We start from the raw sequence: 19,855 nt of genomic DNA, 5'->3' as shown, positions 1-19,855 counted from the left end.
GCTCATTGAGACTCTGTCGTCGTCGTCTTCTTCTTCTTCTTCTTCTTCTTCTTCTTCTTCTTCTTCTTCTTCTTCTTCTTCTTCTTCTTCTTCCTCTTCCTCTTCCTCTTCCTCTTCCTCTTCTTCTTCTTCTTCTTCTTCTTCTTCTTCTTCTTCTTCTTCTTTCTTCTTCTTAGATTTGTTTTATTTTATTTATATGAATATACGGTAGCTGTCAGACATACTAGAAGAGGGCATCAGATCCCATTACAGATGGTTGTGAGCCACCATATGGTTGCTGGGAATTGAACTCAGGACCTTCTGGAGAATAGTCAGTGCTGTTAACTGCTGAGCCATCTCACCAGTCCAAGAGACTTGGCTTTCTCTGTGTCTACCACTTTAGTTTTGTTTCTTGGTGCCTCTCTCCCCTATCTAACCTTTACCTCCTTCACTATGGGATATTTAGGTCCCTTTGGTGAGATGTCTGGGTCTCTTCCCTCTTTTCCCCAACTCTGTTGGTTGTTCTTGGCAGGCCAGCCTGACCATGTCTGTCAATGTATGTTGGTTGTTTTGTCTAATTGCTAGGCTCTATGCTTTATAGTCAGAGGAAATAAATGGTTGAAAGTTCATCTGCTGGTCATTTTCCTCTTGCCTTAGCTTTAACTGAGTTCAGAGATAATTAGGGGAAAATGGCTGAATTGGGACAACAAAGCTCGATAAACTGGTGCTGCCCTTGAAACTCTACCTGCGGCTAGGAGTCTAGCACTGCTGGAGAAGTCCTGCCTCCTGCCTGGATCAAACGAGCCTGGAGCTGTTGGGCTTTGATTTGTGCTTACATGGGATTTCACACTTTTTTTGATGTGTCAATAAAGAACCTACAGCAAGTGGTTGGGCAGGGGGACAGAGGTGTGACTTTGAGGATTGGGGCAAGAAATGCAGAGGAGAGGAGGGGCAGAATTGCCATGATGGGGAAGCAGAGAGATCAGACTTAAGAGCCCACGGACATATAAGAGGCAGATAAAGTGGTTCCATGGACCACTCTCCTGACTGGGTTTGGGGTAGTAGAGGTGAAATATAGATTTACCAAATGTTAACTCAGGAATATTGGAGGGAAGCGCATAAGCCACATGGAGGTTCAGGAGTGGCCCAGTCTTTGAGCTAGTAAGACTTATTAAAAATCTCTCTCTCTCTCTCTCTCTCTCTCTCTCTCTCTCTCTCTCTCTGTTTCATTTGTGAATCCAGAGCTCTTGGATGGGTGCAGAGCCACATGCACCCAGCAGGAGCACAGAATGGTATAACAATTCATCACTAGAGGAAGCTGCTTGGTCTGTACCAGATGCTTCTTGGCTTCTCTAGTAAGAAAGCTGATGGCTACTCCGGTTACAAAACCCCGGAGCACATGAGAATTGGATTCAACAGGTGGCAAGGTGCTCCTCCTTTGAAATTACAGCTAAAAGAAGTGAAGGAAGATTTGTGTGTTTTAAATGTACGTGGTCAGTACATCTTCATTTCTGACTGGCCTTCAATGTATACATTTTCTATTTCTGCATATCTTGGTTATAGACTATTGGAATGTAAGTTATTAAGTATGGTTGAAAATCTGTAATATCAGACTTTTTGAGAAGACCCACTCTCTGAGCTAGACTAGCCATGGCAGCAGAGAAGACCTAAATCCTAAAGCCGAGGTGGCCCCAGGCTCAGGCAGCACTAGTGGTGAACATCAGTGTGGCACAGGGCCTGTAGGATGTTTTGAGGACCAACTTGGGGCCTAAGGGCACCATGAAGATGCTAGTATCTGGTTCTGGAGACATCGAACTTACTAAAGATGGCAATGTGCTGCTTCATGAAATGCAAATTCAACACCCAACAGCCTCTTTGATAGCAAAAATGGCTACAGCCCAGGGTGACATAACTGGCGATGGCACTACATCCAATGTCCTCATCATTGGGAGCTGCTCAAACAAGTGGACCTCTACATTTCTGAAGGTCCTCGTCCCAGAATAATAACCGAAGGTTTTGAAGCTGCAAAGGAAAAGCACTCCAGTTTTTGGAACAAGTCAAAGTAAGCAAAGAGATGGACAGAGAAGCACTCATCGATGTGGCCAGGACATCTCTGTGGACTAAAGTTCATGCTGAACTTGCAGATGTCTTTACAGAGGCTATGGTGGACTCCATTTTGGCCATTGGGAAAAAGAAGAGCCCACTGAACTTTTCATGGTTGAGACCATGGAGATGAAGCATAAATATGAAACTGATACAAGCTTAATCAGAGGGCTTGTTTTGGATCATGGGGCGTGGCATCCTGATATGAAGAAAAGAGTAGAAAATGCCTACATCCTCACAGGCAACGTGTCCTTGGAGTATGAGAAGACAGAAGGGAATTCTGGGTCTTTTACAAGAGTGCAGAAGAGAGAGAGAAACTAGTAAAGGCTGAAAGAAAACTCATTGAAAATAGAGTTAAAAAAATCATAGAACTGAAGAAGAAAGTCTGTGGTGATTTGGATAAAGGATTTCTCATTATTAATCAAAAGGGCATTGACCCCTTTTCTTTAGATGCCCTTGCAAAAGAAGGTATCGTAGCTCTGTGCAGAGCCAAGAGGAGAAAGGCTGACTCTTGCTTGTGGTAGGATAGCTCTGAACTCCTTTGATGACCTGCATCCTGACTGTTTGGGGCATGCAGGGCTTGTCTGTGAGTATACACTGGGTGAGGAGAAGTTCACCTTTATTGAGAAAAGTAACAATCCCAGTTCTGTCACTTAACTGGTTAAAGGATCAAACAAGCACATGCTGACTCAGATCAAGGATGCAATCAGAGATGACTCGAGGAATGTTAAATGCTACTGATGATGGCTGTGTTGTCCAGTGCAGGTGCAGCAGAAGTGGCACTGGCAGAGGCTCTGATTAAATACAAGCCCAGTGTGAAGGGCAGGACTCAGCTTGGAGTCCAGGCATTTGCAGATGCCTTGCTTATCATTCCCAAGGTTCTTCTGCAGAACTCTGGTTTTGGCCTTCAGGAAACACTAGTTAAAGTTCATGCTGAACATTTAGAATCCGGTCAGCTTGTAGGTGTGGATCTGAACACAGGTGAACCGATGGTGGCCTCAGAAATGGGTGTGTGGGATAACTACTGTGTGAAGAAGCAGCTGCTTCCCTCCTGTACTCTGATCGCCACCAACATTCTCCTGGTTGACAAGATCATGAGAGCTGGGATGTCCTCTCTGAAGAGTTTAAGCCTGCCTGTGATGCTACAGAGTGTTGGGAGGATTGGTTATTTTTGTCCAAGCTTCAAGTGATTTGGTAAAGAATTTTCTCTTCTTGATTGGAGAAAAGGAGCAGGACATTTGACACCTATTCAAATTATAATACTGTAAATTTTTATTTAATTTTTTTTTGCATTGAGTGAACACACTCAAAGGAGGTCTTTTTAAATCCACTGAACAAGATGTTTTCATTACAGGGATACAAAATTACATAATAAGGTAAGCATTGTTGTCTACCAGGTATGTTCCTTAAGTGTTCTTTGAAATTTTGTAATGGTTTTCTCCTAAATAAGGCATGGTGTTGCATGCCTGTAAGCATAGCACTTTGGAAATAAAGTCAGAAGTTCTGCACCAAAAAACAAAACAAAACAAAACAAAACTGTAATATCTGTAACATCTGTATGAAAAGGTTAGCTTAACACAAGTAACTCAGGGTTGAAGCCATTCTGGGCAAGCCATGGCATGAGCCAGCCCAGAGAAAAAGGTTTCTAAAGATACTTTTAAACTGGGGTAAAATTTTTATATAATTCCCGACCTAAAAAACAAACTTCTAAAAGATAGGGTTTAAAGCAATCTTTCTTTAATGAGGTATTGAAATAGTACCTCCATGTATTTGTATACAATAACTGTTCTTGTTAAACTATATATCAAAAATAATGATTTTTGATTTTAGAGACTAGATTGTTAAAACTGTTAAACACTGGTTTTGTCTTCTATAAACTATGGTTATGCTCTATGACTTCACTCTCAAAAAAGAAACTTGAGGCTGGATCCCTCACTCATCACAGCTGTCCTGCCTCCCCTTGTGTTCTCCCGCCTCGTGCTCTCCTGCTACCGCCCCACAGAAATGCTTCAACTACCCACAGTCCTTCACCAGATGAGGCCAGTGACTCGGGCCTATGCCAAAAATGTAAAATTTGGTGCGGATGCTCGAGCCTTAATGCATATCTTTTAGCTAATGCTGTAGCTGTTACAATGGAGTCAAAGAGAACAGTGCTTATTGAACAGAGTTTGGGAAGTCCCAAAGTAACAAAAGATGGGGTCACTGTTGCAAAGTCAATTAATTTAAAGGATAAATAAAAAAATATCGGAGCTGAACTTGTTGCCAATGGCACCACCCCTGCACTGTTCTGGCACAGTCTATTGCCAAGGAGGGCTTTGAGATGATCAGCCAAGGGGCTAAGGAAGTCGAAATCCAGAGAGACCTGGAGGACGGCTGTTGATGCTGTAATTGCTGAACTTAAGAAACAATCTAAACCTGTGACAACCCCTGAAGAGATTGTTCAGGTTGCTACAATTTCTGCAAACGGAGACAAAGACATTGGGAACATCATTTCTGATTCAACGAAGGTTGGAAGAAAGGGCGCCATCACAGTGAAGGATGGAAAAACCCTGAATGATGACCTAGAAATTATTGAAGGCATGAAGTTTGATAGAAGGTGTATTTCCCTGTATTTTATTACCACATCCAAAGGTCAAAAATGTGAATTCCAAGATGCCTATGTTTTGTTGAGTGAAAAGAAAATTTCTAGTGTTCAGTCCATTGTACCTGCTCTTGAAATTGCCAATGCTCATCGGAAGCCCTTGGTCATAATTGCTGAAGATGTTGATGGAGAAGCTCTAAGCACACTGGTTTTGGACAGGTTAAAAGTTGGACTTCAGGTTGTAGCAGTCCAAAGCTCCAGGGTTTGGAGACAATAGGAAAAACCAGCTTAAAGACATGGCTATCACTACTGGTGGTACGGTGTTTGGAGAAGAGGGCTTGAATCTAAATCTTGAAGATGTTCAAGCTCATGACCTAGGAAACTTTGGAGATGTCATTGTCACCAAAGATGATGCGATGCTTTTGGAAGGAAAAGCTCACATTGAAAAACGTAAAAGGAAAAGGTGACAAGGCTCATATTGAGAAGCATGTTCAAGAAATCACTGAGCAGCTAGACATCACAACCAGTGAATATAAAAAGGAAAAGCCTAACGAGTGGCTTGGTAAACTTGCAGATGGAGTAGCTGTGCTGCAGGTGGGAAGGACAAGTGGCATGGAAGCGAGTGAGAAGAAAGACAGAGTTACAGATGCTTTCAATGCTTCGAGAGCAACGTTTGAAGAAGGCATTGTTCTAGGAGGGGGCTGTGCTCTGCTTCGGTGCATCCCAGCCTTGGATTCATTAAAGCCTGCCAATGAAGATCAGAATATAGGTATAGAAATTATTAAAAGAGCACTTAAAATTCCTGCAGTGACTATTGCTAAGAATGCAATCTTGATAGTTGAGAAAATTCTGTAGAGTTCCTCAGAAGTTGGTTATGACGCCAAGCTTAGAGATTTTGTGAACATGGTGGAAAAGAGAATTATTGACCCAACAAAGGTTGTAAGAACTGTTTTACTGGATGCTGCTGGGGTGGCCTCCTTGCTAACTACAGCTGAAGCTGTAGTGACAGAAATTCCTAAAGAAAAGAAGGACCCTGGAATGGGTGCAATGGAGGGATGGGAGGGGGGTATGAGAGATGGCATGTTCTAACTCCTAGAATAGAGCTTTGCCCTTATCAATGAACTGTGACAGGAAGCTCAAGGCAGGTTCCTCACTGATAACTTCAGAGAGGTCACCTGAAGAAAATGACTGAAGAGATGGCTGCCTGATCACTGTAACCATCAATTACTGGTTTCCTTTGACGATATATAATGGTTTACTGCTGCCATTGTCAACACCTACAGATAGTTTATTTTGTATTTTTGAATAAAGTCATTTGTACATTCCTGAAAAAAAGGAAACTTTATTTTGATATTGCAAAAACAACTTTTAAATATTTTAAATATTTAAATAATAAAGCTATGGGACACTTTACATTTTATTAAATATTTTATTATAATGTCTTTATTAATATATGGTGGTTAAATGAAGGAAATTTTAATGAAAATAGCTATAATGATGATGGAAATGATGACTTTAAAAATTATAATGAACAACAATAATCATTTTGGACCCATGATGGGGGAACAATCAATAATAGAAGAAGCTCAGGCAGTCTCTATGATGATAGTTGTGGATCTGATATGAAAATAAAGGATATAGTAACACAAGATTTTTATTTTTAAAAATATAGCTACTGATTAATGCAATATGATGCCAATTAGATATACATTCCTGAGGTCATTTTGTCTTTTCCTTTTCATTACATTAGGTATATTGCCTGCAAATCATGTTAATGATTCCAGGAATAAAAATTAAGAAGTTTTAAGTTAAACTACCTTATGATAACAGCTTGTCTTAGTTAAAGGTTTTACTGCTTTGAGCAGACACCATGACCAAGGCAAATCAATGACAACATTTAATTGGGGCTGGATTACAGGTTCAGAGGTTCAGTCCAGTATCGTCAAGGCAGGAACATGGCAGTGTCCAGGCAGGCCTGGTGCAGGCAGAACTGAGAGTTCTACATCTTCATCTGAAGGCTGCTAGCAGAATACTCACTTCCAGGCAGCTAGGATGAGAGTCTTATAACCCATACCCACAGAGACACACCTATTCTAACAGGGCCACACCTTCTAATAGTGCCACTCCCTGGGCCAATCATATACACACCATCACACAGCTCTCTCAGCCAAAGTCCTTGCCATTTTCCCCAACTTGTTAACCCTTTTCTGTACTGATAGTATCATTAGCATAAATGTAATTAATTATACAGATAACTGTTATATTCTATAATGATATACCATATAAATGTCAGAGTTATGTTTATGGATTAAAAGGTTTTATTTTGATATTAAAAGAGGTTCAATTCAAAACTATGAGTTTTAAGGCTCAAACCTAACGCAGATTGACAGTCAGTAACTTTATAAATAATCAAATCTTTTAATGTGTTCAGAAATATATTTGAAGTCATTCTAAGAACTGATGTAGTTAATTATAAGATTAAGCTTTATTTTGTCTCCTATTTTATGCTTGTAAGGTATAGTTTAGAGCAGATAACTAAAAACATACAAAGGCTGTTTAACTCAGATATGCTTGGTAGGAACTAGCCCTCAAACCCATCAGAGATCTGCTGAATATGACATTTATTTGTTTAAATTTACCATGAAGGACAGAGACTCCCTGATCCTAAGAGTGACCCCCCTGCGCCCCCAAGTTCTCCAAGAAGATATGGACATAATGATAAAGGACACCACTGGGTTGTGGTACCATAAACACTGGGCATAATTGCTTCAATGTCTTGCTCACTGCCAGGGCCCTGTATGAAATGTGGACAAACGGGACAAATGATGAATTGATTGCCATGAGTTGCTTAAGACAAGGTGAGGCCAGTCTCTTCCATGTTCTTCCTCCACAGAAAAAGCCTCTTCATATTCTAGGCCCGATGGCCTAAGACAGCCATTGCTGATGTGTGGCTCAGTGGCAGAGAGATCTATTGCAATAATGGAAAGCATAGATTAGCATTCCTCCAACGTCAAGGCCAAACCATAAAGCAGGAGATTTTACTGACAAAGATATTGAAAAATGTTATCAAGAACAGTCACGGATTGTCCAGTTTGTCAATAAACAAGACACAGCAGATGTTGGTCCTTCACCTTTATATGGGGGAGCCAATTCTGGCAGAACACCAACCATGCTTCCACTAAGGTAGTTGATTAATAGTCATGTTTAGGTAGAACAATGGCTATGAGGAAAAAAATTACAGGCACTAGAATAGCTAGTTGAAGAGCAGCTGGAGGCTCAACATGTAGAGGAGTCCAACATATGTCTCTAGTAAAATGAAATATATTTTTTGCATATTATAACATAAAGCACATTACAGGTGTGCCACACAAACCTACAGAATGAGCAGTTGAGGAAAACTCTAACACTTTCAGAGAGATGCTTAATAAACAGAAAGGGGTTACACAGACCCCTGGAGATAGGTTACATAGTGTTTTATTAACGTTAATTTTTAAACGCTAATGAACAAAAACAATTGCTCTTGAGAGACATTGTAAAATATCTGCTGATCCCTCTACATGGGGAACAAGTTTGAAAATGGCTGAGACATGAATGTCTTCAGCCAGGGCTTCAGCAAATCATTACCAACAAATCTTGTTGGCTACAGAGTCCTCGGGACTTATTATTAATGCCAATCTTTCAAATGGCATGGATCGAAATTTATTGCAGTTATACAAGTATACTTGTATTGGTTATACAAGTCTGAACTGACTTATAGAGAAAGACAGATGCCTTTCCTCATTGAACATAGAGCAGAGAATAGCCTTTAGCTGATTTATGCACATTGCACATTCTATACATGTGTATTAGTCAGGGTTTCCATTGCTGTGAAGGGACACCATAGCCAAGGCAACTCTTACAAGGACAACATTTAATTGGGGCTGGCTTACAGGTTCAGAGGTTCAGTCCATTATCATCATGGCGGGAAGTATGGCAACTTGCAGGTAGACATGGTGATGCAGGAGCTGAAAGTTCTTGATCCAAAGGCAAATAGAAGACTGACTTTCAGGCAGCTGGGAGGAGGCTCTCAAAGCCCACCCCCATAGTGACATATTTCCTACAACAAGGCCACACCTGCTCCAATAAGGCCACATCTCCTAATAGGGCCACTTCCATGCGCCAACCATATTCACCATCACAGTGTGTTAATGCAGAAATGTATATTACTTTTAAAAGTTTACAGAGCAAAAGGACCAAACGTCAAAGAAGACAAGCCACTCAGGTGATCAAGCCTCACAGAATCCTCCAATAGCTATTTCCTGAAAGGTTTCATGAATTTTACAGGAAAGTGAGTGGAACTTGTGAATATCATCCTGAGTGAGGTCAGAGCCAGAAAGTCATGTGCGGTGTGTACTCACTTATAAGTGGATATAAGTGCAGGATAACCATGCTACAATTCATAGACCCAAAGGAGGATGTGTGCACCTTACTCAGAAGAGGAAACTAAATAGTCATAGGAGGTGGATGGAAAGGGGGAACTGTGTGAAGAAGAGAACAGGGATGTCAATTAGGTGTGAGGAGATGGAGGGAGGGAGAAGGCTGGGAGTGAGAATGGAAATCAGCAGGGTCACCTCTAGTTGGAGACTTGGGAAAGGAGAGGATATAGGGAGTCTATAGGTGTGACTCTAGCTGAGATTCCTACCAGAGGGGGATATAGAGACTGAAGTGGCCACCTCCTATAGCCATGCAGGACTTCCAGAGGAGGGAGGGAGTCATCAATCCACCCATAAAACCTTCAACTCCAAATTTGTCTTGCTTACAACATGTGCAGGGATAAGAATGGAGCAGAGACTGAGGGTACAGCTAACCAATGACTGCCCCAATTTGAGATGGATGCCACGTGAAAGAGTAAACTATTAATGATACTCTGCTATGCCTTCAGACAAGAACTGAGTATAACTCTCTCCTTCATCTGGAAGCCTCTCCATCCTGAGAGGTTGGAGGCAGATGCAGAGATCTACAGCCAAATATCAGACAGAGCTTGGGGAATCTTGTAGAGGAATGGGAGATAGAAATGAGCAAGGTAGAAGGGTCAAGGACACCAAACATAGACCTATATAATCAACTATCCTGGGACGATGGGTCCTACAGAGCCTGGGCCACCAACCAGGGAACATGCAGGGGCCAAACCTAGACTGTCTACACATCTGTGGCAAATGTGCAACTTGGTCTTCATGTGGGTCCCCTAACAAGTGGAGTGGGCTTGTCTTGTTCTCTGTTGCCTACCATTGGATCCCCTTCTCCCCTACCTTTGGGTCTTAGTGGGAAAGGATGTACCTAGTCCTGTTGGGACCAAATGTCCTAGGGTGGAGTGGTACCCATGGTGGGGGCTCCCCTTCTCTGAGGAGAAGGAAAGGGTGCAATGGTATTTGTAAGGACTGGGAAGAGAGGAGGGAGGGGGCTGTGATGGGATGTAAACTGAATAAAAATATCTGCATACAGAACAACTTCAAAATGGCCATTTAAGATTGTCTAGTCTCACAGACTGTTCCAGTCAGGACTGCAATTAAAGCCTTGGACTTTTCCATCACATAGACACTAGACAGCCACTGTTACAGCCAGCTTTCTTAGGACTTGACTATCTATCCAATTTTCTTACGGCCCCCAAAAGATGCTGCAACCCCCAGGCAGCAGGAAGCAATTTTATGAGAACAATGTCCCATTCCCAAGAGGTGGGTGGGTGGTTTTTGGTCATTTGATGTGTGGTGGATGTTAAGGGGGTGGGGGAGGAGGAAGAAGGGTTGACAGCAAGTTGTTAATGGTCTCGGTCAGGCAGGAACAAAGGCAAGGAGGTTGGTTTCAGGAATCTTTTTCTCCTTTTTATTTCATCTATCCTTCTTTCTCTCCTATCTAGTATTAAGAGAAAAGAGGGAAGAAGGGATATAGGGAAAAGAGAGAAAAGGGATATAGGGATGACATGATAAATCACTCAAACTATTGAATCTACTTTTGAACTAAAGAGCATTAACAGGTCAATACTTTACATCGGTATGGACTTTTGTATACTGATAGAAATTTAAGGTTACATTTTGCTGCAGCACGCTATGCATGCATGTTTCAACTCTTAGGCATTGTACTTATGGAACTAATTTAAAGATGTAATGTAAAGTTCTAGTCCCTGAAAGTTACGGTTACAAAATATTAGGATAATTAAGAAATGCAAGTTTGTGGTCAGTCTGAAATGGAAACTTAAGGGTTCTTTGGAAAGTCAGTTGTGTTGAATGGTGTTTTGCTGGGAAACACATGAAGCAATGTTTTCCTGAAGTGGACACTGGTGAAAGACTAAGGCAGAGTTGTGATGGAATGTTTTCACTGAAGCAGACTGTCTTAGTTAGGGTTTTACTGCTGTAAACAGACACCATGACCAAAACAAGTCTTATAAAGGTCAACACTTATTTGGGGCTGGCTTACAGGTTCAGAGGTTCAGTCCATTATTATCAAGGTGGGAGCATGGCAGCATTCAGGCAGGCATGGTGCAGGAGGAGCTGAGAGCTCTACATCTGCATCTGGATTGATAGTGGAAGACTGACTTCCAGGCAGTTGGGTAAGGGTCTTAAGACCATGCCCACAGTGACACACCTACTCCAACAGGACCACAACTCCAGATAGTAACACTCCCTGGGCCAAGCATATTCAAACCATGACACAGACACAAGAGAAAGGATGTTCTGCTAAAGCAAGCATGTGAAAGAACACGAGTTGAAGGATTTTTTGCCAAGGACGTGCATGTCTTGGTCTGCCTTATGTTGTGTAGTTGAGCTCCATTAGTTGGGACTCCATAGAGAGAAATACACCAAAAAACTTCTGGTGGTGTACTGCAGTTTTCTGGCCACTTCCTCAGGCTTGGGTTGATAGGAAGAATGATGTCAGCTGGGACAGATGTATGTGCTGTGGCAAGACACATGGAGAGCATGTGATGTTTGAAGAGAGTATAAGTACAACTTGATGGACAGTGACAAGGCTGAGCTAGGCTTACTTATAGAGCTAGCTGTGCAATGCTTGTGGGTCTCGTGTCTTTGCTGAACTTTGCTTCACCGAGAGAGGCACAACTGTGTAGAGGCTGAGGCCTGGCTGTCTCTGCTAGGTCATGGCACCCCTGCTGATTCATGTTTGCTATCTACACTCTACCAGTCTTGACTGCTGGTGTATCTGTGAGGTGTTTGCGAGTGGATGGAGCTGCATGGGCCAACCTGTGAACTGAACGGCCGATTTCCAGTCAACACAGATGGGAGCTGCTCCAAAGAACCTTTCTAAACAGCTCCACTCCCTGTAGCTTTCCTTTCCCACTACCTCTGGTGAGTGGTGGGCTACAAGGGAGGTTAAAGCATTTAAGAACCATCATTAAAAATCAGGTTTGAAGAAATTAGTTACACCAGTCAATCAAACTTGTGTTCATGTTTTGTATTAGTTTAGATAACTACAGATATAACCATTTTTAGTCTCCTGTACAAGTTTTCAAAGTTAAACAGATAGTAAATAGTTAGAAAGAAGCAATGTTTGCCTATTCAGATGAACTGTAGATAGACAAAAGCTCTTCAAATACTTCAGAGATCTACGGACTGTGGCGTCTAAAGATTTTGTTATTAACAAGGCTTTTCTTGACAGCTTTTCTTGACAGGTGCTCCTGGCAGCACCCCCACTCTCCTTCAAAGAAGATAATGGGCACCAGAGAACCCCCCTGTGGAGTATTCTTCAAATGTGGCAAAGCTAGCCACTGGGCAAGAAAGTGCCCTTCCCTTGCCTCAACTCCTGACAGCATGCTGTCCAAGCTCTGGACAAGCAGGACAAGGAAGCTGACTGCCACAGCTTGCTAAGTAGGCAAGTCCTTCCATGTTCCTGCTTCACAGGTAAGTCTGTCAGATATACTGAAGGGCCAGAAGCCTGAAAACTGAATGCTCTAACATTACAGAGGAACCTTGGCTGACTGTACAGGTTAGCTATCAACCTCTGTCATTTCTGCAGTTTTGGAAGCTGCTTACTCTGCACTTCCTGTCTACTCCGATAATATTTATCCATCTCAGGTCTCTGACAGGGTTGAGGACTAGATAGTTATAGTCTCATAATTAAGCTTAAATTGTTTAGGATTTAAGAACATGTTTTAAGGTCTAAAAAGATATTTATAGGCTGATAAATGTAAGTTATGATAGAAAATGATTTAGGTATAGAACCTTGGACTCACCAAGATAGGATTGGTCTCATTAGAATGCTTTCTCCAGTGTTGCTGTCTTACTTAGGGTTTCCTTGCTATGAAGGCACTGACCAAGGCTCTTATAAAGGCCAATATTTAATTGGGAATAGATTACAGGTTCAGAAGTTCAGTCCATTATCATCATGATGGGAAGCATGGCAGTGTCCAGACAGACATGGTGCTACAGAAGGAGCTGAGAGTTCTACATCTTGATCTGAAAGCAGTCAGTAGGAGGCTCTGGGTCACATTGGCCAGACTTGAGCATGTATATGAGACTTCAAAGCCCCACCTCCACAATGATAGACATTTTCTAACAAGGCCAATAAGGCCACACATCCTAATAGTGCCACTCTCTATGAGCCAAGCTTATTCAAACCACTATAGTTGCCATGCAAATGTACTGGACATTGTCAATATAATTCTTACCTGATAGTTTTCATACCTGTTCTTGCTGTATATAGTTTATTGATATTTTAGGAAGAGCCTTTTATTAGACCGGAAGGTAGAGACGTTGGGGTGATGTTTTTATGCAGGGTGCAAAGATCGTCTATATATTATATAAATGCTGATTTCTGATTCAGCAAAGATCTGATTACAGGCCAGACTTTGCTATTGTTGAGTCTTATCTGTCTCAGTGCTTCATAAACTCTCCCTCCCTCACCCGATTGGTTAAAAAAAGAATGGAAAGGCCAAGAGCTGAGGCAAGAGGAGGAGGCAGGAGTTCCTGCAGAGACAGGGAGACCAGGAAAGAAAGAAACATGGGCAGGGAGGCAGAGGAGCAGGCAGGAACCAGGACCAAGATTGAGAGATAATGAAACATGGGACACTACTTGGCCAGGACAATACTGGCCAGGGCAGTATTGTCGGGCTAGAATAGCTAATAATCTGCCCAGCTATAGTGCCTAAGCTATTATAAATATCTTATAACTATGTTTATTATTGTAAATATAGTAGGTCTTTGTGTCATTATTCAGAACTGGCGCTGGCAAAGAGAGGCCTACAGTTATGTGTGTGTGCCTGCACGCATGTGCACACAGGTAGTGGTGATGAGGTACAGGCCTATGTAAATGTACAAAAGGTCCTACCATTCCCATTAGAAGGTATTTCTCCAATATAGACATACATAATTGCATAAAGAATACTTTTTGATGGCATTGCTCATGATAGTAAACATTATGAACCTAAGTGCATGCTTATCTGTGTGTATGCATATCTGTGTGTGAAGGTGTGTGTGCACATGTGTCAGTTTTCAGGTCAGAGTTCAATGGCAGATGTCTTTCTCAGTCATTTTCCACCATACTGTTTTTGAGATAGGGTCTCTCACTGAACCTGGAGTTCTTGGTTTAGTAGATTAGCTGGCCAGCAAACCCCAGGAACTTCCTCTTTCTGCCTATCCCGTAACGGAAATTATATACCCATCCCGTGCTTTGGGCTTTTTATGTAGTTGCTGGGGATGGAACTCAGGTTCTCATGGTTGTACAACAAGCACTTTTTTGACTCAGTCATTCCCCAAGCCCTGAAAGCACAATTTAAAAGCCAGACCCTAAGGACAATTTAAACATATATTTTGTTATATATTTACCATATAGATGTTTAAAAGAGTGAATAGTTCTGTACTTTGTGGTTATAGTGGGTAAGAATATGGGTGTGAGCAGGTGTGGTAGCACATGTAATCCCAGCTCTGGGGACTCTGATTTAGAAAATTGTGGAGGCCAGCCTGGTCTAAACAGTGAGTTCCTGGTTTAGACAAGTTTCCCTCCGAATAAGAGCTCAGTTTGTATCCCTGTGACAGAGTGCTCCTCTAGGGCTGCCTAACTAGTCAGACTGAATCAAGTAAGAAAACAAATATATTCAGAGTACTGACAGCATAGTTCAGTGGTAGAAGCCTGTTTAGTATGTACCAGGCATTGGGGGCCATTCCAACACAGCACAACATGCTATAGTACAGGTACAACGGAATACAACACAGCCAGACAAAACCAAACCACTCTAATCCACTGTCTAGACTCAAGCCTCCACTCCTCATTTACTTTCTAGTTTGTGGTGCTGCGGCTGTGTCCCTGAATCACTCTGTGCCACAAAGATCCCACTTCATAAACCTGTTGAGAGGAGTATATGAGTCCAATACTTCATTTTGTACCAGGAAGAATTAACACTTTATTAACCATGATTATTATCAGTGATATGGAAAGGGTACTTGTGAGGTTTTAATTGGTATGATGATAACACACAATAATATGTACAACAAGATTCCACTGCTCTGGTTAAAAATCTCAGTGTACACACACGCCGGTGATTTGCACATGTGGAGACTGGAATTTCCATATATGATAAGTTGCTAATTATTCTTGTCTAAAGGCTAACATTGCCTCAGCGACTGTGGAAAGGCCTTCAGGAGACCCAGCTGTAAGGCATTTTCTCAACTAGTGGTCAAGGTGGGAGGACCCAGCCCATTGTGGGTGGTACCGTTCCTGGGCTGGTGTTCTTGGCAAGCTGAGCAAGCCAGGGGAAGCAAGCCAGTAAGTAACACGCCTTCATGGCCTCTGCATCAGCTCCTGCTTCCTGACCTGCTTGAGTTCCAGTCCTGACTTCCTTTGGTGATGAACAGCAATGTGGAAGTGTAAGCTGAATAAACCCTTTCCTCCCCAACTTGCTTCTTGGTCATGATGTTTGTGCAGGAATAGAAACCCTGATTAAGACAAATTGGTACCAGCATAGTGGGGTATTCCTGTGACAACCTGACCAGGTTTTGGGGAGGACTATGGAAGGACTTTGGAACTTAGAGCTAGAAGAGCTATTGGGATGTTAGGAGCTTTGAAGATAATGTTAAGAACAGTGCAGAAGATGGAGGCCTGGCTTCTGAAATTTCATAGGGAAGATTAAAGACTCTTGTCAGGGCTATGTTGTTTTGATTGTGAAGATTCTGTGGTTTTGGTTAGCTGGGGCTGAAGAATCAGCTGTGATTAACAAGATACCAGAACACTAAAGCAAACCTTTGCAGTACTGGAACTATTGATACTTGTCAGCTGGAGCTAAGAAATTAGTGGTGATTAAGAAGAGACCAGCGGGGTTGGGGATTTAGCTCAGTGGTAGAGTGCTTGCTAAGCAAGCGCAAGGCCCTGGGTTCGGTCCCCAGCTCCGAAAAATAGAAAAGAAAAAAAAGAAGAGACCAACATCATTGAGGTGAGATCTTCTGGGAAGTGTTTGAGAATACAAAGAGGCTGTTTTCCAGAGATAGCCAATGTGTAAGAGTCACCCAAGTGGTACTGGTTTTGAAGGCATGAAGGGGTCATGAAGAGCAGCTGAGGCTGGACACTGTGAGAGGCTATGGAAGGCCATTGGTGAAGGTGCAGCCTCAGTTGCAGTTGATGGCCCAGGACTGAAGGGGTCATGCAAAGGAGTTGAGGCCTGGCACCATGAAGAGAGCCTGTGAGAGGCTATTGGTGAAGCCTAGTTGCAGCAGAGGACCCCAGCGTATTGGAGATGCCAGTACCATGAGATGACCACCAAGAGCAGCAGCAGCAGTGGAGTACAGGCATCTGGAGCCTAGAAGACAAGGTGTGCGCTACAAAGGGCAGAGCTGGAGAAGTGACCTAAGCCCTTGGAGGAGCCCAGAAGATTGTGAGTGGATCCCAGACGTTGAACAGTTAGTTTGATTTTGCTTTTGATTGTTTGTGACTGTGCCCTGATATTCTTCCCTCTTGAAGGAAGAAAGTATTTTAGCGGAGTCCATAGTTAAGAGATTTTGAATTTTAAAAGATATTGGATATTTTAAAGGGATTGAACTTTTAATATGTAAAGTCTGCGGGACTCTCAAAGTTATTTAGATCTTGGGGATGAGTAAAAAAGTAAGGGTTGAGGCTTAATAGTGATGTGTTGTGTGTCAAGTTGACAAGAGGGTCAATTGTACTGGCTGGTTTTGTGTGTCAACTTGACACAAGCTGGAGTTATCACAGAAAAGGAGCCTCAGTTGTGGAAAGGCCTTTAGGAGACCCAGCTGTAGGGCATTTTCTCAACTAGTGGTCAAGGTGGGAGGACCCAGCCCATTGTGGGAACACCCTGGGATGGTGTTCTTGGCAAGCTGAGCAAGCCAGGGGAAGTAAGTCAGTAAGTCAGTAAGAAACATCCCTCTATGGCCTCTGCATCAGCTCCTGCTTCCTGACCTGCTTGAGTTCCAGTCCTGACTTCCTTTGGTGATGAAACGCAATGTGGAAGTGTAAGCTGAATAAACCCTTTCCTCCCCAACTTGCTTCTTGGTCATGATGTTTGTGCAGGAATAGAAACACCGACTAAGATAGTGGCCATCTTTTACTTGGTTTTTATTCGACATGGCTATGAAAGGATCCACCTGAAATTAAGGAAAGACACTTTCCCTAACCTTGGGGACTCAAGGCACTCAAATCTCTTTGAGCTTCCTTTTACTAGAGGTTGAGTAACATTAAACGCTGTGAGGTAGGTGCTGGTTCGTGAAGGGCCTTTAATGTAAATACTCTTTCATATCTTCTCCTTTTAAATGACCAAAGCTGTCGTGACTGCGCCTCTCGCCATTTGACAGACAACTCTTAAGGCTCTTCCCAGGTATCGGACTGTTTCGACTAGGAAATGTCAGTCAAGCCGTCCCTTTCAGGGGATTACGGCAGGATAGCTATCATGGTGGCCTGGCAGCTTTGAATACTGCATTGAAACCGAGGACATTCAGCTGTAGTTTTGAGCACCATTATGACGATATATGCTCTAAAGGTCTCATTTTAGGCTTGTCCATCCTAGTCAGCTTGCACTAGCTCTCGGAGACGTCACTTTCAACAGGGTAAGTCTCAGTGACATTTTGATGGGGCTACCTATCTTGGGCTATGTCTGCTTAGGCCAAGGGGAACACGTTCCCTGGTGACTCAGCAAAAAGCTCTTAATTGACACACACAAACTAGGTCATGATTGCTAAACACAAAGCTTTGACTGGTGGGGCTAGAAGCTGCTCCTAAACATGCTCCACCCTCTTTCTGGCTCTAAAAGCAGCCTGCTTCTTAGTCTCATGGGGTCAGTTTTGAAGGCTTCTTTTCCATGTATTATTTCTGTATCATATTAGGCTCCTATAAAAGTCTCTCTAGAGTGACCTTTCATTGGCCCACACACAGTCTTTACTACAGGTAGAGCAGGCTGAACTTGTTGCATGGAGAGAAGACAGCACTGGGGTGGTGTTCAGCCTGAGCAGGGGTACTAAACAGAAGAGGTGGAGGCAGCAGCGGGAATGAGAAAGTAGCTGGAGAGCTTCAGAGAGCAGCTCATGGCAGGAAACTGTAGAGAGAAGAGCCCAAAGGTAAGGAACCGTGAAGAGCTGAGTCAGTGAGGCTGAAAGCCCCTTCCATGGAAGACTTGTAGAGAGAGCTGACCAGGGTTCAGAGCCAAGGGTCCTGATAATTGAAGTTTGCTGCTGTAACACCAGCTGCTGGGTTCTGTGCCTAGAGTGATAGCCTCTGACCTGAGTTCCTAAGGTTCCAAGTCTCTGGCTGAGCAATTTTGGAGCAAAAGACCCCTGACTAAGGCTTGCTTTGACCTGAGCACTTACATGTATAGTATAAGCCTCTGGCTTTTAAAACTTACAGTCATACACCTCTGGGTCTCAGGGCTGGACTATATGCCTCTGAGTCAGTAAGCTTCTAATGCTCAAGAGCTCAGGAAGGCTAACACTAAGGAAGCTACTCTTGACACTTTGAGATTTTATTTATTTTATGTGTATGGGTGTTCTGTCTGCACACGTATGTTTGTTCACCACATGCATGCAGTGCCCACAGAGGTTAGTCAGATCTTGTGAAACTTGAGTTACAGATGGTTGTTAACTGCCATGTGGACCCTGGGAAGTGAACAAGGGTCCCCTGGGAGGGCAACCATGCTTTTAGGCTGAGCTGTCTCTAGCATCTATTTTTGCCATCTCTGAACATCTAAGTGAATCAAAAAGACCCTTGGCCAGCCTTTCACGACATTTGGACTGCTCTCCTATAGTACATAACTAGGAGAGTGTGTATGCATCAAAGTGCTGACAAGTTTTGAATTATTTCTGAGGAGTAAACTGAGGGGATAATGGTACTGGGAGGGGAGAGACATATTTCTGTACTTCAGTATTGTGCATTAATGACCACTGCACACTTATTTTGGAAGAAATACCGAACCAAAGAGCAAGAATGTCCACTAAAAAGGGACTGAGGTTCAGAGAAGTATGTAAATCTATAGTCAGTTTCAAGGCCCCAGGAGGGAGAGTAGCACCAGATTGGGGAATATGGGAGTAAGGGTGGGGAGAAGGTAAATATACTCTCCAATCATTAATAAACACGATGGTAATATAGTTCTTTGAATTAATGTTGAAAAATGTTTGTGGGGGTTGAAAACATTTACCTAGAACCTTGATCCCCACCTGTGTTTGTTTTTCTGTCACTGTGAAAAATGACCATTTAAAACAAGTAAAATTATATTTGGCTCACAGGTTTAGAGGTTTGGCACATGGTCACTTTGTTCCATTGCTGTGGACTTGAGGTGAGGCTGGACACATGGCAGGCTGTGTGTAGTGAAATAAAGCAGCTCCTCTCATGGCAAACAGGAAGCAGACAGCAATGACAGGAAGAGACCATTGCAACACAGACCCTAAGGACACACCTCCAGTGACATACTTCCTTCAATTAGCCCAACCTCTTGCTTTTCCATGGGCAATGAAACTGTGCAATCATCATTAACCTCTGATTAGGCCAGACTCTGAGGATCCAATTATTGTCCCAAAGTCCAGCATCTGGCATAACAAGCATTAGAGAAGGAGCGTGTGTGTGTGTGTGTGTGTGTGTGTGTGTGTGTGTCCCCATATCCATGTTTTATCACTATGAACCAAACTGTACCTGGTGCTGTACCTTAGGTCTTGAAACATCAACAAATCTTACATTTCATAATTTTTCTCTTGGGTATGAGATGGATGAGGTATCTGA

The 19,855-nt window shown here is 42.7% G+C and overlaps 2 pseudogenes; both read left to right on the top strand.

The window, feature by feature from the left end:
- On the top strand, positions 1,614-3,598 carry Cct6a-ps4 (chaperonin containing Tcp1, subunit 6A (zeta 1), pseudogene 4; annotated as a pseudogene).
- On the top strand, positions 4,054-5,992 carry Hspd1-ps10 (heat shock protein family D (Hsp60) member 1, pseudogene 10; annotated as a pseudogene).

Source organism: Rattus norvegicus, chromosome 5, assembly GCF_036323735.1.
Source record: "Rattus norvegicus strain BN/NHsdMcwi chromosome 5, GRCr8, whole genome shotgun sequence".
NCBI lineage: Eukaryota > Metazoa > Chordata > Mammalia > Rodentia > Muridae > Rattus > Rattus norvegicus.
This window is presented reverse-complemented; position numbering and strand designations above follow the sequence as displayed.